The 26253-nt window shown below is 42.6% G+C and overlaps 1 pseudogene across 1 annotated transcript in view; it reads left to right on the forward strand.

Moving 5' to 3' along the window:
- Positions 1–1831, forward strand: part of LOC310819163 (cytochrome P450 3A27-like) — a 48360-nt pseudogene extending 46529 nt beyond the window's left edge. Inside the window, exon 5 of the transcript in view lies at positions 1781–1831. The product of the transcript in view is annotated as a cytochrome P450 3A27-like (transcript). The remainder of the gene's footprint in view (positions 1–1780) is intronic.
- The last annotated feature ends 24422 nt before the right edge of the window (positions 1832–26253 follow it).

Consider the following 26253-nt stretch of genomic DNA (forward strand, 5'->3'; position numbering starts at 1 on the left):
GAGTTGATCCAATTTCATGTTCAACCATAAACATTGTAGGCTCATTCATGGTGGAAACAATTTCTTCTTGAACTAATGGGGTCACTATCTCAGCTTTGTCGACAGGCTCTGGCTCTGTGGTATATTCTTGTTCTATCACTGTAGGTTCAAACTCTAAAGTTGTTTGCACTTGTCTGTTAGTTGTATACGCGGTTACAGATTCTGGCTCTGGCTTAGGACTCGTCAACTCTTATATTTTTCTGATCGTGTTTTATACGTTGTTAGCTCCATTGACATTTCCACTTCCGGTTCCTTTGTTGTTGTCTCCAATTCCTCTATTTCCTCAATAACTGTATCTGTGAGGAATTCTAGTACTGACTACCAAAGCGTTGTTTAATCCCTAACTTTTGAGTTTTAGGGAGTTTTCGTCTTATCTACAAATTCTTTGCCATTGTCTGATACCGGGCGAGTCATATCCACGTAGTCGAGGCTGGTTCTTTCATTGGCCCATTTGGTGTTGGGATGTGTCCTGGAGGAGTTAATACTCCTCTTCTAATATTGTTTTTCAAACAGATTGTGCATCTACCTATGACATGGTCAATTTGTTCTAGTAGGTATTCTTTTGTAATTTTCCTTCTCACTTCCCCCCTCGCTACATGGGCAAGCCCATGAGCGTCATGTATCAACAGTCCTAGCTAGTTAGGAGGTGCTACTATCAAACCCTCATTGTTCCTCCAGAGGCCTGTAGCATCCTGACTCGCTCCTCTGGCAAGCCAAAAGTTCTTATCCAGTGCACTTGCTTCCTCTTGCAACATGGTCAAGTCTTTGGGAGTAATTGTCTCCTTTAACTCCACTTCGTGTGTCACCAAAAGAACTGCACCTGGTCTGTCTGCTCCAGTTGGTTGGGGGATGCTCAAAAATTGTTCCGTTCCCACCTAATGTGGTATCTGAAGTTTTCAGGTGATGGGAATTCTCAAGTCTTGGTTCTGTCATCCTGGTAGGTTGGTGATGGGCTGTTTCCTTACCCCATCTCAGTCGTGCTCCTGAGCGGATTCAGCTAAAAGTGAATCAAAATATGTTTAGCTAAGTTTCGCAAAGTATCCTCTTTCTATGTCTCAAGATGAGCAACATATAGCCTACTTAAAAAAGTTAGATTTAACTTTGAAACACTCACTATCGCAAAGTTCTGAATGGCAACACTTGTTACTCCCCAAATGATTCGTCAGAGCTATTGTAGCTAACTATCGTAAACTATTTCAGTGCTGCTAGCAATCGTCGCCTTTTCCAAGTTGGAACTTCATCGCCACAACAGTGTCCAGTGTGCTATGGATTGTCCAAAAATAAACTACACGTTCCTGGCAATATTGCAACTTCTTCTGAGAGGCTTTGTGTCCTTTTTCATCATCTTGTTCTGCTTGTGGAAGAACTCCACATTGATGTCTCCACAGACAGGCAGTGGCAGGTGGAACTCAAAGTACATATGCTTGTCCCCTCGCCTTGTGTGCACTGTGTTGGACGTATGGATCTTGATTTTTAGTTGATAAACCACAAACTGCGGATCCCAATGCCAATTCCCTTCTTGAAGCCCTGAGGAATCGGGTCACTCCTGTTTTTAACGGTACTGTCCCTGCAGGTGCCTCCACTAAGCATGGGGAGCGTCTCAAACACCATTTTGTGGAAGAGCAGAGTGATGGGCTTGTACTCTAGCTGGTTCTTCAGAAAGTAGCTGTAGTAGTAGACATAGCGTCGCTGGCTTGGGATTGTGACTCCCTTCTTGTCTCTTGTCCGCACTTCCCCGTAGAAGTCGAGTGCTTCCTATGCCTCCAGGAACTTCCCTCGGTGGAGGAGATAAGTGCAGATCATGACACCGGTGAGGCCCTTCCCTGCCTTGCAGTGGATGGCCGCCACATGATGGTCATCCTCACTTAGCCACTGGTCCAGGTCTTCACAGAATGGCTTGATTAGCTCCAGCTGAGGCTGGTTGTGGTCTTCAAAGGGCTACTGTGCAACTCTGCAGTTAAACTTTGCGGTGTCGTAATGTCGCTCAGTGCAAAGATTATATATCTTATAATGATTTTTGTGTTTTGAGTCCAGAAACCGTACTACATCGTCTATGTTGTTTCTGTAGACACTCTCAAGTCTTTCTGCAGGAAAGCCCATAGCAATTATATTCGGATAAATATAGGTCAAGTCCAAGTCAAACCCATCTTCCTGGTATCTCCTTTTGTTTCGGCTGACAATTTCCTTTATTATTGCAGCCATATCTGTGACAGGAGTCCTTAAGGTATTGAGCTTAAGAGAGAGTATTGTTGTCTTTGTACGAAACGCTTCCAATATGTTTCTCCCTCGCAATCCCGTTGGTGTCACCACTAGCTAATGCTAGCTAGCTCTCTTTGTGGTTGTCCGGGATCTCAGGGTCAGACGACTGGGTGATGGAGGTCATGATAGGTGTCATCTTAACTTTATTGGAGTGTATAGCGTCTCTATGTCTTCAAAATATACTTAGTATAAAATCTGTGTAAAAAGTTTTGTTTCTATCTAGCTATGTGTTTTTTCTTTGGCTGGTTTGCCTGTTACAGCTGAGAACTCAATCTACAGTTGAAATAAGATAGCAGGTTTAAGAGGCACAAGGTGATTAGTTGATATGATGTATGGTTGTGTCTGTGTGCATGAGAGCTAGGGGAGAGATGAAGGAATGAAATGTTGCTGGTGTTGGTACATTCAGTCTCTTCCTTTCTCGGTTGCAGGCTTCTCTGTAGTTGGAACTTTATTTTTTGGATCCTTCTTTGTCTGCTTAGACACTACCAGCTGACACCCCCCTTTCAGATTCTCTGGGCACCCCTAATACCCCCGTTCCGGGCCCCTGTTCGGGTTCACCGGTCCCTGTGATTGTTGTTGCTGTGGCCATTGCATTCGTCCCTGGGATGTATTCATTGGAGTTGGATATCGTCCCTTGTAGGCTTCTCCGCCGCATTCGCGGGCTCTTTTGTAACATGACCGGATCAGATGTCCTTTTTTCCCGCAATAGTGACACAGTCTTACTACTTGCTGGGGTTCTGGATTGTAACCTCCTTGTCTAGTATATCCTTGACCCCCCTTTTTCCATTTCTGAGGTTGTGGGTATGGAGGCTGAGGAGCAGCCTGTATTACTGGTGTCAATTGAGGTTGTGTCTGTGGTTGAGGCAGGTTTTGCAGAACCACAGCCTGTGTTCTTTTCTTATTCTGTTTTCTCTTGCTCAACTGCACCTGATTAAGTTTTCTGAGCGTCTCTTGGTCTTGCTCTTTCAAAGTTTGTTCTTCTTTGCAATGTAACTCCACCTGATGGGCTACGTGGTCCATGTAGATAACAATCGTGGTTTTAGCTTCTCCTGTCTTGAGTATTTGTTTATCTTCATCTTCCATGAGGTATCTTCCTTCTGTGTTGAGGATTGGTAGTTGTGGATAGCTTCTGGTGGGCGTAGCCCTTCCCTCATATGGTGGTGGAGCCACAGTTGGGGTTTTGTGTGAGAAAGGAGTATTCGTCTCCTTCACTAATCTCTCAGTTTCCTCTTCCAGGCTCTTATCCACTGCTTTATCTCTTATTCCTTTTACCAATGGGTTGTTCTTTTCAACCATTTGCACTGGAGTAGACGTCTTAGCCGAAGCCGCACCCATAATTGTTGTTCCTTCAACCGTTGACTTAGCTGAAGACACTTTTCCAGTAAGCACTTCCTTTGTTTACAGTTCAACTTCTTGGCTGAATGGTTGGTTACTTATTTTGTTGATTCTATATTAATCATTTATCTAAAATAAAATATGTCTTTAATCAACTCATTCAGTCACCATACCAGTGTGAAACGTTCTTGCTCTGGCTATCTTCCTATCCAGAAGCTTACTTTCTAATCTCAACCCTAGTCTTCAGCATTTTGGCGGCGGGACAATTAAGCACTCCCTTGAGGGGACTCCACTGACACAAGTAACTCAGGTTTGTGAAGGTGCGCCTGAGACAACTGCTCTAACCACCTCCGTGCCAAAAATAACAAATTAAAATAAAAAAGGTTCAGCAAAGACGTTTGTCCTGTTAATGTTTGTCCTGTTAATGCTAGCCAAATCAATCCTCCTGTAAATACTAAACAAACCACCAACCACACTACAATTAGAATATTCAGTTTAAATTGTGATATGATTATATCGCAGTCATGCAAAAGCTTTATATCATTTCACAGGTGATGCACACATAGTATTGTTCAAGTCGAAGCACGCAAAAATTAGAAACAGATTAGATTGATGTTCCATCAATGTCAGCATGATTATTCTGTGCACTATAATTCACTACCATTATCTGTGAATGGAAGTGACCGATCAATGAGAGAGAGAGAGAGAGAACGAGAGGATCGCCTTATCTTAATTAAGCAACTAGCCAAACAATCACTCAATGGTTAATTATATTATTTTCACAATCAATGAATTTATTTATTGATTCTTTACAACTCAATCACAAATAATCAATCACTAATTCAATTCAATTAACCAATCCTTGATCACAATTGACAATTGTCAGTTATCTCCAATGGAGCAGCCAATTAACCAATTTAACCATGTAATCAATTAACCATATAATCAAACAACTGATTGACCAATTAACCAATTACCCTATTACCCAATTAACAAATCGACTACTCAATCAAATCAATCATCCAATCAAATCATCAATCAATCAACCAATTAATCAAATCAGTAATTAATCAACCAATCAACTAATAATCAAATCAATCAAATCAACAATTAATCAACCAATCAATTAATAATCAAATCAATCAAATCAGTAATCAATCAACCAATCAATTAACCTTTTAACAGATCACCAAATTAACCAACTAATCACCTAACCAATTAACCAAGAATCAATTGATCAATTAATCAGACAATCAAATGGTCAATCAACAAGTCCATATAGCGAACTTCAAACATCAACCAAATAATAGCAGTCTTACTTTGACGTAGGCTATATGAGACGAGCTGTTCTGATGTCTCTCACAAATCTGTCTTTTTACTGCTATCTGGCGCTCTCTCTCTCGGAACCTCTGTCCCTCTCCTGTTTTGCTCGAAACAAAACATTAATTTGATTAGTTCTCTTAAAATAATTATACATTCAAAACAAAACATACAGAAGATACTAGACTAAAATAAGATCGGAGATAAGAAAAATAAACTTCATAAAATGGAACGTTACTTTTTCCCAATGTTTAAACAGTTTCCAACATCTCAACGCGCACTTGAAATGTTGGCAACAGGCCCATAAAAACACATCGTAAATTTCATTGACATGCACCGCCTAGCACCAAGATCCACGTAAGCATGTCCATATAGGGCGTATAGTATCGGCTATACTCTACAGCATTAAGACCGCACCCAACCGACCAATAAATTTACACTTATTTTTAATGAACAATAAATTTACACTATTTTCAATGAACAATAAATTTACACTTTTTACAATGAGCATATTCTATAGAGAAAGAACAGAGAGAGAGAGGGAATCTCAGAGAGGCACTATATGGTTTATGCTTCGTTTTCTGGCTTGAAGCCGCTCAACCCCAAATCAGTCAGACGGACAGAGGCTGTCAAGTGTCCGCGCACCCGAGGTCCCCCACCCGCCTGAGACAAGAGGCCGAACTGCAGCACCCAGATCCCCGCATTCACGGAATAGAAATCCCCAATGAGAAAGAGAGAGAGAGAGAAAGAAAGAACAGAGAGGGATGGTCTTTTAGATGAGATATTTACAGCTTGCACTGTGCACACCCAATCATATTGTTCAATTCAAATTTCTCTCTTTCAAATTTAAGAACAAGGGTAAGATACTAATTTTATTTCATACGTTCTCTGGAAGAAATTAGCTCAAATAGCCCAGAGCAGGGGACCCGCCCCTGTCAGGGATCTGTAACTTTTCAAGCAGGCAACTATTCTATTTTTAGAACGAGAGAGCAGCTATGCGCCTCTGTTCCAGGATGCATCCTCTGTTATCAGGAATTTAACCTGCATACGTATATTTGATCAGGCCTCTGTTATCAGGAATTTAACCTGCATATGTAATTTTTATTGTTTTATCAGGACTTGAACCTGAATGGGGCTTTAACCCAAAACAATGTAGCCTGACTTCAGACGAAATCACTGCACGGCGTCCCCCACAGTATCTATCGAGTCTCTACATCATTTAGTGTCTTCCTAAATTTAAGTGATCACGACAACCAGCTGATCAGACCAGTTCACGACAACCAGCTGATCAGACCAGTTCCGTAATGTTAAGTGACGTAACTCCAAATAATTCAAACTAATTACCGAGTTTTTTAGGGTTACATTGAAGGATCGTATCTCCAACAGTTAGGTCAACATAACATTTCACAGACACTTTGTTGTTTGTTTAAATTTAGCAGACATGCAACCACCTTCAATTCATCTACCTGGTTCTTTTAAATTTTGGTCGATAGCCCACAGTCAACTTGATACTTATCTTTTTGAGGCACACACCCAGCTGGTGGCCTGTTCTTCTGCACGGCTATCGGTGGGCCAAATCCTGTTCGTGACGCCAATTTGTAGTAAATAAACTTAGATGAAGAAAGGAAGCTGCAGAGGTCCGGATGAGTCAGTTTAATCGTCTTTAATTAATCATAACTTCATCATTACATACCACGGCCAGATGTGGGGGCTCCTGTCCAGTCAATAATGTCCCCCCCTATCTAGTCCAGCCATTCAGTCTTTTATACAAAACAGCCTGCTTTGTCTTCCAGATTTGGGCATGGAATTCCCAGGTCCACGTTACCCTAAACATTTTCAACCTATACGATGGTGATGTTTACAGTTTTCACCAAATAAGGGTATACCTTTTGGTGCTGTTCACAGCCTTAACTAATTAAGACTACCCCCACCACTATCCCTACTTTACCATCCCCCCAATCTACAGAGGTCAACTGCATGCTGCAACATTCCAAGGGCCTGACCCACCAGGCCTTCTTCTGGTCAGAGCAAAATATACTACACAAGCTCCGCGCTCATGGGCAATTTATATGGGGCAACTGTGCTGCGAGTATCTAAACAGTCGTCCTGCATGGATAAAATGCAATGTTTCAAACAGATCTGATGAATTCACCTACTTTGAAAAAGTGTGCGTTAGGGAGTCCTTTTGACACAAAGCGAAAATCTACAGTCAAGCGTCAATCAGCAGACAGCCTTGTGTTCTTTAGTCATGAGCCTGTTGTCAAAACGGCAGAAAAAAATGGTCACAAACGAAATATTGTTTCTAAACTTAAAATGAACAAAGAAATAATGAGCTAGCCTGATATAAGTCATGTTCATGAGGATGCAAATGTAAAGAGATATCGAACTGTTCTGTTGTACACGTTGGGACTCATTTTATTTTTCTACAAGAATCATTTGCCATAACGGGAATCGAACCCGGGACGCCCTGCGTTACAAGGCAGATCCCTATCCGCTAGACCAGCGTTTCCCAACCGCTGTGCCGCGGCACACTAGTGTGCCGTGAGAGATCGTTGGGTGTGCCGTGAGAAATTATCCAATTTCACTTTTTTTTTATTAACATTTATTAATTATTATCTGCAAATAATATGCCATTGTCGAGTGTCTGTGCTGTAATATAGTGACTGGCAGAGTAATGTAATATTCGTCCGGGTGGCAGCAGGTAGCTAATTGCCTCGTTCCTTCTTAGAGACAAGAGAATTAGTGACGCATGCGACAGGTCGTGGTGACAGTGATGGAGAAGTTTTTAAAAAGGAAAAATGCAAACTCCGAACTGGGCCCTGGACGAGATTCTAACCCAGGTGAAGGCCCTAGTATGAGTGGTGGTAAAAAGAAAGCAAAGACGGTGAGCTTGAGGCAATACAGCGAAAGCTATCTTTCGTTCGGATTTACTTTCACCGGGGTCGCTTCAAAACAAGCCGATGGACTATTTTGTTCGCCTGCGTGAAAACACAGAGAAACAGGCAACTTTTATGAGAAAAACCACAAAGGTAAATGAGAAAGCCCTCAAAGCTAGTTACCTAGTTGCTGAACTCGTAGCTAAATCAAAAAAGTCCCACTCTGTGGCAGAGACATTAAAACTACCTGCCTGCAAAGCCATTGTCAACGAAATGCTCGGCCCTGACGCGGTTAAAAACATAGCTAAAGTCCCGCTCTCAGATAACACAATTGCCAGGCGTGTTGATGACATGTGTACAGACATCGAAAGTCATGTTTTGGGAAAGATACGCATCAGTAGGAAATTTGCGTTGCAACTAGATGAGTCTACGGATATTAGTGGACATTCTCAGCTCTTGGCCAATGTGCGTTTTGTGGATGGAGATGCCATTAGAGACTAATATTGTAATTATATATACTGTATCTGGCTACAGAGTGTCATTTTGTAACATTTTTGGTTGGTGGTGTGCCGCAAGATTCTTCCAATGTAAAAAATGTGCCGTGGCTCAAAAAAGGTTGAAAAACACTGCGCTAGACCATTTGGGAAGACGTGATATGTGCACCCTAAGATATCTAAGTGTCATTTCGATGAGGTCTGTAGCAGAGGCCATAGAGCACACAAAACAAATAATCATGTGTTTAAATATCCTTGTCGTTTTGAAAAATTACCATTGTCACCTGCACAGGAATGCCATGCGGCCAACATTGAAGAAAATAATGTCTTGTCAGCTGTCAGTTTCAAGACTGAAGTGTAGTATGACGTTGAGTTTCCATAGAGTGTATCAGCAAATTAACGCGTTGAGACTGGTTCAAACGTAGGCACATATGAGGCGAGCTGAGGAACAAAACACTAGTTTTATTGTTTTTTACTTAGTTCACTCAACCATTGAACCTGTTAAAGAGTTGTGCTTGTGCATTTTAACATTATTGTAGCAACCGCAGCGCTCACAACGCCACTGTCTGTCTGGTCACATAATGTTAGCTAACAGGGGGAAAAGAGCCAAACCAAATGGATCGTTCACCAAAAAGAATCGGTTCCCTACGTTCACCAAAGAGAGCCGTTCAAAAAGAGCCATTCGTTCACGAACGACCCATCTCTAGTCCTCAGTCTGTTACATGCAGCGGACAGTGTCTAGTCTGTGCTTGTGTGACTTGAGAAACACTCCCACTGGGGAAAAAACAGCAGACTATTCCCCAGTTGACTGCACAAATATATATGGATGTTATATTAACTTTTGTTTTAGTTGTTGTTAATTATTAGTTATCTCACGGGTCGCTACGACGAGTTTAGTGGAGTTTTAGCTGCTTCCTCAAAGTCTTAACCGCTCTGTCTGGAAACCTGACACCACAGTCAGGCTGCTCTTGGCTCATTTGCATACTAACAGTGATTGGATGTTTACGGAGGGCTGAGGGGGCAGGGGAGAGGGGCGATCTCTGCTGACTGCAGGCTGTGTGAAGACACGCTACACGGAGATGAGAGATGAGGGGAAGCATTTAACTTGTGCTTTTTTCGACGGATTTTTCACTTCTAAATGTTTTATTTGAGGGGGCAGGCCATTTGTTTGAGGGGGCGTTGCCCCCTCTTGCCCCTGCGTAGAGCCGGCCCCGCGTCCTACACATTTGGGGTAGTCAATAGTCCTAGGAGAAGCACACCTGTTAACCATCTCAATGCCTCTCTTTTCAGTCATAGGGTGAGGGTTAGGGTAGGAGTTTCTCATAGAAGTCTGTCTGTGTGTGGTAATGCTGATCTGCACTGTGACTGCAGCCTTTTAGGAAGTGAATAGGTTGGTTTCACATACACTAAACTATGTGTACTTCAAGTAATCTTGTCTGTCTACAAGAGGGCAGCATATCATCATTTCAGATCTGCGATCAATGAAGGGGCTCAACAGTTTAAATAAATCATATTAATATCTATTGTTAAAGTTGAAGGGTTCTCCCTCGACAGACTCTCTCTCAATGTGAAGAATTACTTTGATGTATTTGAAAATAATCTTCTACATGCAGATGCATCATTTACTACTATGACTCTGTGGGACTAGCTCTGATGGGGGTGGGTGTGTCCAGGCTGTGGGCTACTGTAAATGTAGCTGTGCATACCAGTTCTTATATAAATATGTTGTCTGCTGTGGTACTGGTCCAGTGTGTGTTGTCTGGTGCAGTGAAGAATGTGTCATCGGGTATTTCTAATAGGTTGGAGAGGTGTGTAGTGATGTAGCTGTTTAGGATCCTGAGGTTGTGCTGTCCTTGCTGGCTAAGTTGATGTGAAAAATTGAATGTAAATGTTTGCATTGGGGTATGTCTCTGTGGCCTGTTTGTGAATGGTTGCTAATTGTTTCAGTGATGTCTGTGGCATGGGTCATGGTCTCTGTTATTGATGTCCACCGAGAGAACCACTATGCGGGCATGGGGTGGGTGGGGGCCTTTTCCAAAACATTGGTGAAATGGTAGAAGCAGGCCCCAGGGTAACTGTCAATTTATATGTTGGGGTTGGTGAAAGGAGGAATTTGGTTCAGGTTACAATCCCCCAATATCAGTTCGGTTTGTGGCCTTCAAAATTCCAATCTGTCACCTTATGTTGTCGTCTGGCTTTGTGTTACCAGGGAGTTTTAGATTTTTCCTTCACACTGGCGTCACCTGTTGATGAAAGGGGGAAAGGTGAAATTACATCATCAGTGTGTATGGAGATGATCTGTGTAGCTGAAGGGTGCACATGGTTGTTAAAGGGATAGAGATGGCTGCTACAGAGGCCCGAGGTTGACGCCTCGCAGGACGGCAACAGGAAGGACTGCAGGGGGAAGATAAAGACATCAGGAGATTTACAAGAATATGTGTTATGTATTATAATATATTAAGATAATACATCATAATTATCATTATTATAGAATAATAATTATATAATATAATTCCAGGAGATTGTCCCTCTCCTTCTCCTGACTGCACACACACAATCTCTATTTTCATCCTGAGAATGAGTGTGTTCGAGTCAAATTTCTAAGAATGTGTCTTCGATGGAGTGATACTGTCCGTCCACTAGAGGGCAGTCCAATGCAACTCATCTCATCTCATAGGGTCATTCAGATCAACACTCCATTCAAAAGCAAGTGGTGAACGTGAGGAAATCAAACAAGCATTACACTATGTATGTGTGTGGGGACATGCAGCGTTCGGCCTGTAGAGGGAGCCAGGGTTATGTCGGCGAGGCTCCGTTGCACACCTGTTGCAAATGAAGCTTCGTTGACTAGATGCTTAAGATGTGTGTGCCTCTGCTTTTTCAGGAGGTGGGCTGGGGACGAAGGAGCAGGTTCCGAGAGAGAGAGACGACTGGAAAGTCGCTGAACTTTGAAGCGGGCTGAAAAGCCAAATTGACCACTGTGCTAATAAACGGGAGCTACATTCCCTCACTACCATACTGCGTCTGCCTCTGTACGAACAAACATTATTACAGTATGTATATGTATTTCTATCATATCTTGCTACAGTGAAAATACTAGGTTTGTAGGTTTGTTTCGTTTGTTTAATCTGGTCCGGGTCCTTATCGTGTAAAAACATTACTCTTCATACTTTTAGACAATATTAAACAATAACAACACCGAGCCCATGGTACTTCTGCACATCTGTATCTGGTGGAAGACCTTGTTGACGAATATGATGTTGTCCCGCCAGTTGGACAGCGTGCTGCTGTTGGAATGGCTCTTCTCTGTCTCGGCAGGCCTGTTGGGCTCCCCCTCCTCCCCAGTCCTTCTCCTTCCTGAGAATTGCACATAACTTGATTTATAGATTGGAGTGTTACAATTTCTATTGTTGCTTCTTTTAACAACATAACGAAATAACAAAAACACTCCTTTCAAATAGCCACTGTCGAAGCTGGAGCGGGGTTAATAACACACAATCCAAGATAGAGAAAAAAGCGGAGATCAAAAGTTAGAATTCAAACCAAAATAGCATTTATTATGCATTAACGTTCAACAAAAATATTCTCTGTGGCTCTTCAATGCCATAAACTAAATATATTGATCCCGAATTGTTTCTTTCAATTTGTGACAATAACTTTTGTTAGTTTGCAGTAGCTTGTGGTGATTGTTTGTGGTCAAAAAGCTGTTCCACTTCCCCGTCTAACTCGGAATCTCTCCAAAAACAGGTGCCGCGGCTTTCCACCAATTAAATAGACACCTCCCATAGCGGACCCAGAATCGAAGAAAAAAAAGAAGAAAATAATAGAAAAAATAATTCACAGGTTCTTGACAGAACAAAAGCATAGATGTAGAGTAGTAGACCGTACATGAAGAGTTTGACTGTAAGACATGGTTATGGTACAGTATAGCACCGTGCTTTGTTAGTCTACTGGGGTAGGCCAGGGCAGTGAACTCACAGGTCCTCAGGGCCTCCTCTGCGTCAGGTTCCTGGTGGTTGACGGCGATGCCCTGGTGTGACCTCTCCTGGAGGAAGGGTAGTCTGTCTACCAGCTCGCCCTCTAGGAAGGCTCCTTCTTCCACCTCCTCCTCCTCCTTTTCCTCCACCACCACCTCCTTCAAATCTTCCTCCTCTCCCCTATCTGGCAATGGCAACTCTTCCTCCTCCTCTGATTTTGGAATGGATTGGACCCTGTGGGCGGGGCTTGCAGACCCAGAGAGGAAGTGACTTCTTTTTCTAAGGGACACAAAGATGTTGGTGGAATCTATGTTCTTTCAGAAGTCAGAATTAAAGCTCATACCTTCAGAGAGGGGTTCACAACTTTAAAACATTGTAAAATGTAAAAATCAAAATAAGAAGTGTACAGTACAATGAATTAATTCATTCAAATGCAGTATTTTCTCTCTGCGCTAAAACACATTTCATTCATGTCAACGTACCGATTGTCTTGTCTTTGTTGACCTTCCAGGAGAGAGGTCCCTCATGCACCATCTTCCTCTTGGTGAGATCCATCTTCGACAGGAGAATGTGAATCATCAGATCATCATCAAAACTTTAGTTTCTTCTTTTCTTTTTCTGAACATTTTTGGCTTTTACAGAGTAGAAAACAATCATAATGCCAAACAAGAATACAAGGCTACAGATAACAGACGCAAGGGAATAACTTACAGAAATTCAAAATAATCAAACAGGAACCTTAAAGGGAAACTTTCTGATTAGAAGTGAATGGGAGAGTAGTGGAGTGCCTCCTCACCTTGAACTATGAGATCATGGGGTTCTCACTCTGCTTCAGTAAGGACAGGTCTAACCGTCTCTGGTAGTCCTCTAGTCCCTGTAAGGATAGGAACGTGCACACACACACACACACACACACACACACACACACACACACACACACACACACACACACACACACACACACACACACACTTATGAGCACTGAACAATCACACATGTTGTCCTGTGGTAAATCATGAATCATTATATTACTAACCAAAACATTGAACATACCACATAAATAATGACAGGTGCTTGCTAATATGCATTCTGACCAACTTGTGCAGCTCAGTGGCATTCTAAACGACCTGCTCCTTCATTTTAAGCATTTAAATCACAGTCCTGGTTGTCCGATCACAAGTATTATCCGATTACCAGTATCAAGTCCTAATTTACGGAAACAAGTAATATGAGATCGGCACACCCCTCACTGGCATGTGACCACCAATGTTGGGTCTAATCAATGGCGTCTATTCACACGGTCCTGGTTACCTGTTTGTTCTCTGCCTCTTTGACGGCCTGGTTAACATAGTTGAGTATCTTCCTGCAGCAGTCTCCTGTCCTCTTCACCTTGTCCCTCTCCATCTCCTCTAGGGGTCAAAAACAACAACCAAACGTCAACCAGTCATCCATCAACTCATCATCTCATTGTTAATGTGGGCCGAAAAGTGCACTACACCAGAAAGTGAGCAAGTGTTTTGAGCTGGAGGGGGTGGGTTGGGGGGTGTTAGGTAAAGGGGGCGGAGGTGCAAAAAAGGGAGGTGAAAGAGAAAGCAGTTTTAAAAAGACAAGGTTTAAAAAGTGTGCAGGTGAGGCGAAAAACACATAGGGGGCTTGTAGGAGAACCTTACCACAGGAACATACATGAATTGTAGTCGTTGTGAAATCGTAGTAGTCTATGGTACGTGTGTACTTGGCTATGCTCTCAAGCAGTAGAGGATACTTGGTCAGCCTCTGCATCTCCACAGGAATGATGTCCTTCAGCTGCAGTCGGCGACACTGGCGGTTACTCTCGGTTATTCTCCGCCGTACCGTGGTGGGCGGACAGAGAGGCGGTCGAAATCCACATCAACCTGCTCAGACAATAAAACTATAGGACACTGGTTAGAAGACCCTAGCCTACCTAACTTGCGGTTACTTTCCTGATTCAACTTTGTGTCTACCTTCTTGATTCAACTTGCTTTACCTTCCCTGGCTCCCCATTCCCCCTTCCTCTTTCATCGTTAGCTGCTCCGCCTTTTTGTTGTTGTGACCGTCTAATTGTCACCTCCGATTTCCATCCCCAAACCTTCCAATCTACCTTCCCGTTCCGTAACTTCTTTATCTTACCAGCAGCATGGTACAAACAGTCGACCTTTTAAAACATTTTCGAAAACATTTTATTGTATTAGTATATGCTGAGTAAAAGTGATTCTTAATTGAAGAGTTTCATGTTTAGGCTCAGACTGATTCATTTCACATTCTAGGGTTCCATATACACTCATACACACATCACACACTCACACAGACACATACACACACAACACAGCACACACTCACACATACACACACACACACATCTTACACACTCACACATAATCATACAAAAATAGACAGCCACTCATTCTTACATTCTCACACATACAAATACACTCTCAAGCACACATACATACATGCAAATACACACAGTTGTTGGTTATACCTACGTTTGATTCCCAGGGTATAAGACACCAATTGTGATTAGGATATCTCAAGCTGATTCCAAAGCTGCTTCCTAACATATTTCTTTAATCTCACAGTGATATCCTAGATAACCAATAATACAATATTGTTCTCTTTTGACAAATTGCAGAAAAGAGTGAAAATGAAGACATTTTACAATAACCCTAAAAACAATTACTGCAAAAGGAAAGACAAAAGGGAAAATGCAGAAAGGGATTACCATAGTAACTCCAGTAGAAATATTAGAGAATAAAAACCCTCTTTTGAATAACCAAATAAAAGAGATGTCAGAAAAATGGGAAAAACGAACCAGTAAGAATTATACTAAGTGGCCTAAGGAAGGGACATTTGATGTTGCAGTGTGTAAGGAAATGGGAACACTGATAAAAAACCACAAACCTTGAGTTAATTCAAAAAAGAGACAGGAGAAAAGAAAGAGAGAAATAGACTTTTAGATTTTAAAATTGTTAAAACAGTAGGATTCTCGGGACAAGCGCAGTTAATTCCAATGGCAACTCCAGTAAGTCTGAAGATAGGAGACAGAGCCCACAACCCTGCCCATACTGATCTCTGACCAGACACCGGTGAATCTCTTGGGGAGGGATGCATTATGCATGCTGGGGATGAAAATATGGTGTTCCCCAGAAGGTGTATATGTAGATAATACGGCAAAAAAGACACAAGAAATACCAATAAATGCAAGCGCAAATGTTGACTGGTTAGGGGAAATAAACCAAGAAATCCTCATCCCTCCTCCTCATCAGAGATCAGTGTGTCTGTCCTTACCCCAGACGGATTGTGTCTAAGTGGGATGAGCTCTGTGCTGTGTCCCTCTGCTCCAATGCTTACAGGTCCACAAAGGAGGAGCAGGAGAAATCCAGCCTGTGGTGCAGAGCCCTGAACTGCTCTGCTGCTGCCCCCTGCTGGATGTGTGAGGCAGTGCAGCAGTGGAGGAACCTCAGCAGCAGCCTCCTTTCAACACTGCAGCAAGGGATACAGGGTCAGCTGTACCTGGTGGAAGACCTCGTTGACGAAGATGATGTTGTCCCGCCAGCCGGACAGCGTGCTGCTGTTGGAGTGGCTCTACTCTGGCTCGGCAGGCCCGTTGGGCTCCCCCTCGTCTCCAGTACTTCTCCTACCCCTGGAGAATTGCACAACTTTTTTTTATAGATTGGAGTATTACAAATTCTTTAGCTGAGTAGTTTTACTGAGTTAATACCTATGTCTGATCTAAATTTCATGTGAATGCACTGTTTGAGGCGAAAAAAAACAAGGTTCCCAGAGGAATAAAACCGAAATAAAAATGAAATATGACAGTGTTCCTAACAAAACAAAGAACCCAAAACCATTTCAATGGAAACGATCGGACTTTACCGTGGAACGTAGTGGACATATGAGCGCGGCTTTGGAATTATTCAAAACAGCGCCCGCTCTAACACGATCAAAGAGAAAACGCGGTAGAGGTCCACTGTTTGATGCGAAACAATACAACGTTCCCAGAGGAATAAAAACGAAATAAAAATGAAATATCCCATTGTTCCTAACAAAACAAAGAACCCAAAACCATTTCAATGGAAACATAGGACTTTACCTTGGAACGTAGCGGACGCATGAGCTCGGCTTTGGAATTATTCAAAACAGCCTCAGCTCTAACACGATCAAAGAGAATACGCGGTAGAGGTCCACTGTTTGAGGCGAAAAAAGACAGGGTTCCCTGCGGAAAAATGAATAAAAATGAGTTCCTCACAAAACAAGGAACCCAAAACCATTTCAATGGAAACGATCGGAGTTTACCTTGGAACGTAGCGGACGTATGAGCGCGGCTTTGGAATTATTCAAAACAGCGCCCGCTCTAACACGATCAAAGAGAATACGCGGTAGAGGTCCACTGTTTGAGGCGAAAAAAGACAGGGTTCCCAGAGGAATAACAACGAAATAAAAATGAAATAGCCCAGTGTTCCTAACAAAACAAAGAACCCAAAACCATTTCAATAGAAACATCGGACTTTACCTTGGAACGTAGCGGAAGTTTGAGCGCGGCTTTGGAATTATTCAAAACAGCGCCCGCTCTAACAGGATCAAAGAGAATACTCGAGAGAGGTCCACTGTTTGAGGCGAAAAAAGACAGGGTTCCCAGAGGAAAAATGAATAAAAATGAGTTCCTCACAAAACAAGGAACCCAAAACCATTTCAATGGAAACGATCGGACTTCACCTTGGAACGTAGCGGACGTATGAGCGCGGCTTTGGAATTTTTCAAAACACCGCCCGCTCTAACACGATCAAAGAGAAAACGCGGTAGAGGTCCACTGTTTGATGCGAAACAATACAACGTTCCCAGAGGAATAAAAACGAAATAAAAATGAAATATCCCATTGTTCCTAACAAAACAAAGAACCCAAAACCATTTCAATGGAAACATAGGACTTTACCTTGGAACGTAGCGGACGCATGAACGCGGCTTTGGAATTATTCAAAACAGCCTCAGCTCTAACACGATCAAAGAGAATACGCGGGAGAGGTCCACTGTTTGAGGGGAAAAAAGACAGGGTTCCCAGCGGAAAAATGAATAAAAATGAGTTCCTCACAAAACAAGAATCCCAAAACCATTTCAATGGAAACGATCGGAGTTTACCTTGGAACGTAGCGGATGTATGAGCGCGGCATTGGAATTATTCAAAACAGCGCCCTCTCTAACACGATCAAAGAGAATACGCGGTAGAGGTCAACTGTTTGAGGCGAAAAAAGACAGGGTTCTCAGAGGAATAAAAACGAAATAAAAATGAAATATCCCATTGTTCCTAACAAAACAAAGAACCCAAAACCATTTCAATAGAAACATCGGACTTTACCTTGGAACGTAGCGGACACATGAGCGCGGCTTTGGAATTATTCAAAACAGCCCCCGCTCTAACACGATCAAAGAGAATACGCGGGAGAGGTCCACTGTTTGAGGCGAAAAAAGACAGGGTTCCCAGCGGAAAAATGAATAAAAATGAGTTCCTCACAAAACAAGGAACCCAAAACCATTTCAATGGAAATGATCGGAGTTTACCTTGGAACGTAGCGGACGTATGAGCGCGACTTTGGAATTATTCAAAACAGTGCCCGCTTTAACACGATCAAAGAGAATACGCGGTAGAGGTCCACTGTTTGATGCGAAAAAATACAACGTTCCCAGTGGAATAAAAACGAAATAAAAATGAAATATCCCATTGTTCCTAACAAAACAAAGAACCCAAAACCATTTCAATGGAAACATCGGACTTTACCTTGGAACGTAGCGGACGTATGAGCGCGGCTTTGGAATTATTCAAAACAGCGCCCGCTCTAACAGGATCAAAGAGAATACTCGAGAGAGGTCCACTGTTTGAGGCGAAAAAAGACAGGGTTCCCAGAGGAAAAATGAATAAAAATGAGTTCCTCACAAAACAAGGAACCCAAAACCATTTCAATGGAAACGATCGGACTTCACCTTGGAACGTAGCGGACGTATGAGCGCGGCTTTGGAATTTTTCAAAACACCGCCCGCTCTAACACGATCAAAGAGAAAACGCGGTAGAGGTCCACTGTTTGATGCGAAACAATACAACGTTCCCAGAGGAATAAAAACGAAATAAAAATGAAATATCCCATTGTTCCTAACAAAACAAAGAACCCAAAACCATTTCAATGGAAACATAGGACTTTACCTTGGAACGTAGCGGACGCATGAACGCGGCTTTGGAATTATTCAAAACAGCCTCAGCTCTAACACGATCAAAGAGAATACGCGGGAGACGTCCACTGTTTGAGGGGAAAAAAGACAGGGTTCCCAGCGGAAAAATGAATAAAAATGAGTTCCTCACAAAACAAGAATCCCAAAACCATTTCAATGGAAACGATCGGAGTTTACCTTGGAACGTAGCGGATGTATGAGCGCGGCATTGGAATTATTCAAAACAGCGCCCTCTCTAACACATCAAAGAGAATACGCGGTAGAGGTCAACTGTTTGAGGCGAAAAAAGACAGGGTTCTCAGAGGAATAAAAACGAAATAAAAATGAAATATCCCATTGTTCCTAACAAAACAAAGAACCCAAAACCATTTCAATAGAAACATCGGACTTTACCTTGGAACGTAGCGGACACATGAGCGCGGCTTTGGAATTATTCAAAACAGCCCCCGCTCTAACACGATCAAAGAGAATACGCGGGAGAGGTCCACTGTTTGAGGCGAAAAAAGACAGGGTTCCCAGCGGAAAAATGAATAAAAATGAGTTCCTCACAAAACAAGGAACCCAAAACCATTTCAATGGAAACGATCGGAGTTTACCTTGGAATGTAGCGGACGTATGAGCGCGGCTTTGGAATTATTCAAAACAGCGCCCGCTCTAACACGATCAAAGAGAATACTCGAGAGAGGTCCACTGTTTGAGGCGAAAAAAGACAGGGTTCCCAGAGGAAAAATGAATAAAAATGAGTTCCTCACAAAACAAGGAACCCAAAACCATTTCAATGGAAACGATCGGACTTCACCTTGGAACGTAGCGGACGTATGAGCGCGGCTTTGGAATTTTTCAAAACACCGCCCGCTCTAACACGATCAAAGAGAAAACGCGGTAGAGGTCCACTGTTTGATGCGAAACAATACAACGTTCCCAGAGGAATAAAAACGAAATAAAAATGAAATATCCCATTGTTCCTAACAAAACAAAGAACCCAAAACCATTTCAATGGAAACATAGGACTTTACCTTGGAACGTAGCGGACGCATGAACGCGGCTTTGGAATTATTCAAAACAGCCTCAGCTCTAACACGATCAAAGAGAATACGCGGGAGACGTCCACTGTTTGAGGGGAAAAAAGACAGGGTTCCCAGCGGAAAAATGAATAAAAATGAGTTCCTCACAAAACAAGAATCCCAAAACCATTTCAATGGAAACGATCGGAGTTTACCTTGGAACGTAGCGGATGTATGAGCGCGGCATTGGAATTATTCAAAACAGCGCCCTCTCTAACACGATCAAAGAGAATACGCGGTAGAGGTCAACTGTTTGAGGCGAAAAAAGACAGGGTTCTCAGAGGAATAAAAACGAAATAAAAATGAAATATCCCATTGTTCCTAACAAAACAAAGAACCCAAAACCATTTCAATAGAAACATCGGACTTTACCTTGGAACGTAGCGGACACATGAGCGCGGCTTTGGAATTATTCAAAACAGCCCCCGCTCTAACACGATCAAAGAGAATACGCGGGAGAGGTCCACTGTTTGAGGCGAAAAAAGACAGGGTTCCCAGCGGAAAAATGAATAAAAATGAGTTCCTCACAAAACAAGGAACCCAAAACCATTTCAATGGAAATGATCGGAGTTTACCTTGGAACGTAGCGGACGTATGAGCGCGACTTTGGAATTATTCAAAACAGTGCCCGCTTTAACACGATCAAAGAGAATACGCGGTAGAGGTCCACTGTTTGATGCGAAAAAATACAACGTTCCCAGTGGAATAAAAACGAAATAAAAATGAAATATCCCATTGTTCCTAACAAAACAAAGAACCCAAAACCATTTCAATGGAAACATCGGACTTTACCTTGGAACGTAGCGGACGTATGAGCGCGGCTTTGGAATTATTCAAAACAGCGCCCGCTCTAACAGGATCAAAGAGAATACTCGAGAGAGGTCCACTGTTTGAGGCGAAAAAAGACAGGGTTCCCAGAGGAAAAATGAATAAAAATGAGTTCCTCACAAAACAAGGAACCCAAAACCATTTCAATGGAAACGATCGGACTTCACCTTGGAACGTAGCGGACGTATGAGCGCGGCTTTGGAATTTTTCAAAACACCGCCCGCTCTAACACGATCAAAGAGAAAACGCGGTAGAGGTCCACTGTTTGATGCGAAACAATACAACGTTCCCAGAGGAATAAAAACGAAATAAAAATGAAATATCCCATTGTTCCTAACAAAACAAAGAACCCAAAACCATTTCAATGGAAACATAGGACTTTACCTTGGAACGTAGCGGACGCATGAACGCGGCTTTGGAATTATTCAAAACAGCCTCAGCTCTAACACGATCAAAGAGAATACGCGGGAGACGTCCACTGTTTGAGGGGAAAAAAGACAGGGTTCCCAGCGGAAAAATGAATAAAAATGAGTTCCTCACAAAACAAGAATCCCAAAACCATTTCAATGGAAACGATCGGAGTTTACCTTGGAACGTAGCGGATGTATGAGCGCGGCATTGGAATTATTCAAAACAGCGCCCTCTCTAACACATCAAAGAGAATACGCGGTAGAGGTCAACTGTTTGAGGCGAAAAAAGACAGGGTTCTCAGAGGAATAAAAACGAAATAAAAATGAAATATCCCATTGTTCCTAACAAAACAAAGAACCCAAAACCATTTCAATAGAAACATCGGACTTTACCTTGGAACGTAGCGGACACATGAGCGCGGCTTTGGAATTATTCAAAACAGCCCCCGCTCTAACACGATCAAAGAGAATACGCGGGAGAGGTCCACTGTTTGAGGCGAAAAAAGACAGGGTTCCCAGCGGAAAAATGAATAAAAATGAGTTCCTCACAAAACAAGGAACCCAAAACCATTTCAATGGAAACGATCGGAGTTTACCTTGGAATGTAGCGGACGTATGAGCGCGGCTTTGGAATTATTCAAAACAGCGCCCGCTCTAACACGATCAAAGAGAATACTCGAGAGAGGTCCACTGTTTGAGGCGAAAAAAGACAGGGTTCCCAGAGGAAAAATGAATAAAAATGAGTTCCTCACAAAACAAGGAACCCAAAACCATTTCAATGGAAACGATCGGACTTCACCTTGGAACGTAGCGGACGTATGAGCGCGGCTTTGGAATTTTTCAAAACACCGCCCGCTCTAACACGATCAAAGAGAAAACGCGGTAGAGGTCCACTGTTTGATGCGAAACAATACAACGTTCCCAGAGGAATAAAAACGAAATAAAAATGAAATATCCCATTGTTCCTAACAAAACAAAGAACCCAAAACCATTTCAATGGAAACATAGGACTTTACCTTGGAACGTAGCGGACGTATGAGCGCGGCTTTGGAATTATTCAAAACAGCGCCCGCTCTAACAGGATCAAAGAGAATACGCGAGAGAGGTCCACTGTTTGAGGCGAAAAAAGACAGGGTTCCCAGAGGAAAAATGAATAAAAATGAGTTCCTCACAAAACAAGGAACCCAAAACCATTTGAATGGAAACGATCGGAGTTTACCTTGGAACGTAGCGGACGTATGAGCGCGGCTTTGGAATTATTCAAAACAGCGCCCGCTCTAACACAATCAAAGAGAATACGCGGTAGAGGTCCACTGTTTGAGGCGAAAAAAGACAGGGTTCCCAGAGGAATAAAAAAGAAATAAAAATGAAATATCCCAGTGTTCCTAACAAAACAAAGAACCCAAAACCATTTCAATAGAAACATCGGACTTTACCTTGGAACGTAGCGGACGTTTGAGCGCGGCTTTGGAATTATTCAAAACAGCGCCCGCTCTAACACGATCAAAGAGAATACGCGGTAGAGGTCCACTGTTTGAGGCGAAAAAAGACAGGGTTCCCAGTGGAAAAATGAATAAAAATGAGTTCCTCACAAAACAAGGAACCCAAAACCATTTCAATGGAAACGATCGGACTTTACCTTGGAACGTAGCGGACGTATGAGCGCGGCTTTGGAATTATTCAAAACACCGCCCGCTCTAACACGATCAAAGAGAAAACGCGGTAGAGGTCCACTGTTTGATGCGAAACAATACAACGTTCCCAGAGGAATAAAAACGAAATAAAAATGAAATATCCCATTGTTCCTAACAAAACAAAGAACCCAAAACCATTTCAATGGAAACATAGGACTTTACCTTGGAACGTAGCGGACGCATGAGCGCGGCTTTGGAATTATTCAAAACAGCCTCAGCTCTAACACGATCAAAGAGAATACGCGGGAGAGGTCCACTGTTTGAGGCGAAAAAAGACAGGGTTCCCAGCGGAAAAAATGAATAAAAATGAGTTCCTCACAAAACAAGGAACCCAAAACCATTTCAATGGAAACGATCGGAGTTTACCTTGGAACGTAGCGGACGTATGAGCGCGACTTTGGAATTATTCAAAACAGTGCCCGCTCTAACACGATCAAAGAGAATACGCGGTAGAGGTCCACTGTTTGATGCGAAAAAATACAACGTTCCCAGAGGAATAAAAACGAAATAAAAATGAAATATCCCATTGTTCCTAACAAAACAAAGAACCCAAAACCATTTCAATGGAAACATCGGACTTTACCTTGGAACGTAGCGGACGTATGAGCGCGGCTTTGGAATTATTCAAAACAGCGCCCGCTCTAACAGGATCAAAGAGAATACTCGAGAGAGGTCCACTGTTTGAGGCGAAAAAAGACAGGGTTCCCAGAGGAAAAATGAATAAAAATGAGTTCCTCACAAAACAAGGAACCCAAAACCATTTCAATGGAAACGATCGGACTTCACCTTGGAACGTAGCGGACGTATGAGCGCGGCTTTGGAATTTTTCAAAACACCGCCCGCTCTAACACGATCAAAGAGAAAACGCGGTAGAGGTCCACTGTTTGATGCGAAACAATACAACGTTCCCAGAGGAATAAAAACGAAATAAAAATGAAATATCCCATTGTTCCTAACAAAACAAAGAACCCAAAACCATTTCAATGGAAACATAGGACTTTACCTTGGAACGTAGCGGACGTATGAGCGCGGCTTTGGAATTATTCAAAACAGCGCCCGCTCTAACAGGATCAAAGAGAATACGCGAGAGAGGTCCACTGTTTGAGGCGAAAAAAGACAGGGTTCCCAGAGGAAAAATGAATAAAAATGAGTTCCTCACAAAACAAGGAACCCAAAACCATTTGAATGGAAACGATCGGAGTTTACCTTGGAACGTAGCGGACGTATGAGCGCGGCTTTGGAATTATTCAAAACAGCGCCCGCTCTAACACAATCAAAGAGAATACGCGGTAGAGGTCCACTGTTTGAGGCGAAAAAAGACAGGGTTCCCAGAGGAATAAAAAAGAAATAAAAATGAAATATCCCAGTGTTCCTAACAAAACAAAGAACCCAAAACCATTTCAATAGAAACATCGGACTTTACCTTGGAACGTAGCGGACGTTTGAGCGCGGCTTTGGAATTATTCAAAACAGCGCCCGCTCTAACACGATCAAAGAGAATACGCGGTAGAGGTCCACTGTTTGAGGCGAAAAAAGACAGGGTTCCCAGTGGAAAAATGAATAAAAATGAGTTCCTCACAAAACAAGGAACCCAAAACCATTTCAATGGAAACGATCGGACTTTACCTTGGAACGTAGCGGACGTATGAGCGCGGCTTTGGAATTATTCAAAACACCGCCCGCTCTAACACGATCAAAGAGAAAACGCGGTAGAGGTCCACTGTTTGATGCGAAACAATACAACGTTCCCAGAGGAATAAAAACGAAATAAAAATGAAATATCCCATTGTTCCTAACAAAACAAAGAACCCAAAACCATTTCAATGGAAACATAGGACTTTACCTTGGAACGTAGCGGACGCATGAGCGCGGCTTTGGAATTATTCAAAACAGCCTCAGCTCTAACACGATCAAAGAGAATACGCGGGAGAGGTCCACTGTTTGAGGCGAAAAAAGACAGGGTTCCCAGCGGAAAAAATGAATAAAAATGAGTTCCTCACAAAACAAGGAACCCAAAACCATTTCAATGGAAACGATCGGAGTTTACCTTGGAACGTAGCGGACGTATGAGCGCGACTTTGGAATTATTCAAAACAGTGCCCGCTCTAACACGATCAAAGAGAATACGCGGTAGAGGTCCACTGTTTGATGCGAAAAAATACAACGTTCCCAGAGGAATAAAAACGAAATAAAAATGAAATATCCCATTGTTCCTAACAAAACAAAGAACCCAAAACCATTTCAATGGAAACATCGGACTTTACCTTGGAACGTAGCGGACGTATGAGCGCGGCTTTGGAATTATTCAAAACAGCGCCCGCTCTAACAGGATCAAAGAGAATACGCGAGAGAGGTCCACTGTTTGAGGCGAAAAAAGACAGGGTTCCCAGAGGAAAAATGAATAAAAATGAGTTCCTCACAAAACAAGGAACCCAAAACCATTTGAATGGAAACGATCGGAGTTTACCTTGGAACGTAGCGGACGTATGAGCGCGGCTTTGGAATTATTCAAAACAGCGCCCGCTCTAACACGATCAAAGAGAATACGCGGGAGAGGTCCACTGTTTGAGGGGAAAAAAGACAGGGTTCCCAGCGGAAAAATGAATAAAAATTAGTTCCTCACAAAACAAGGAACCCAAAACCATTTCAATGGAAACGATCGGAGTTTCCATTGGAACGTAGTGGACGTATGAGCGCGGCTTTGGAATTATTCAAAACAGCGCCCGCTCTAACACGATCAAAGAGAATACGCGGTAGAGGTCCACTATTTGATGCGAAAAAATACAACGTTCCCAGAGGAATAAAAACGAAATAAAAATGAAATATCCCATTGTTCCTAACAAAACAAAGAACCCAAAACCATTTCAATGGAAACATCGGACTTTACCTTGGAACGTAGCGGACGTATGAGCGCGGCTTTGGAATTATTCAAAACAGTGCCCGCTCTAACACGAACAAAGAGAATACGCGGTAGAGGTCCACTGTTTGAGGCGAAAAAAGACAGGGTTCCCAGAGGAAAAATGAATAAAAATGAGTTCCTCACAAAACAAGGAACCCAAAACCATTTCAATGGAAACGATCGGAGTTTACCTTGGAACGTAGCGGACGTATGAGCGCGACATTGGAATTATTCAAAACAGTGCCCGCTCTAACACGATCAAAGAGAATACGCGGGAGAGGTCCACTGTTTGAGGCGAAAAAAGACAGGGTTCCCAGCGGAAAAATGAATAAAAATGAGTTCCTCACAAAACAAGGAACCCAAAACCATTTCAATGGAAACGATCGGAGTTTACCTTGGAACGTAGCGGACGTATGAGCGCGACTTTGGAATTATTCAAAACAGTGCCCGCTCTAACACGATCAAAGAGAATACGCGGTAGAGGTCCACTATTTGATGCGAAAAAATACAACGTTCCCAGAGGAATAAAAACGAAATAAAAATGAAATATCCCATTGTTCCTAACAAAACAAAGAACCCAAAACCATTTCAATGGAAACATCGGACTTTACCTTGGAACGTAGCGGACGTATGAGCGCGGCTTTGGAATTATTCAAAACAGTGCCCGCTCTAACACGAACAAAGAGAATACGCGGTAGAGGTCCACTGTTTGAGGCGAAAAAAGACAGGGTTCCCAGAGGAAAAATGAATAAAAATGAGTTCCTCACAAAACAAGGAACCCAAAACCATTTGAATGGAAACGATCGGAGTTTACCTTGGAA

The sequence above is a fragment of the Argentina silus genome, assembly GCF_951799395.1.
Source record: "Argentina silus genome assembly, chromosome: 18".
Taxonomy (NCBI): domain Eukaryota; kingdom Metazoa; phylum Chordata; class Actinopteri; order Argentiniformes; family Argentinidae; genus Argentina; species Argentina silus.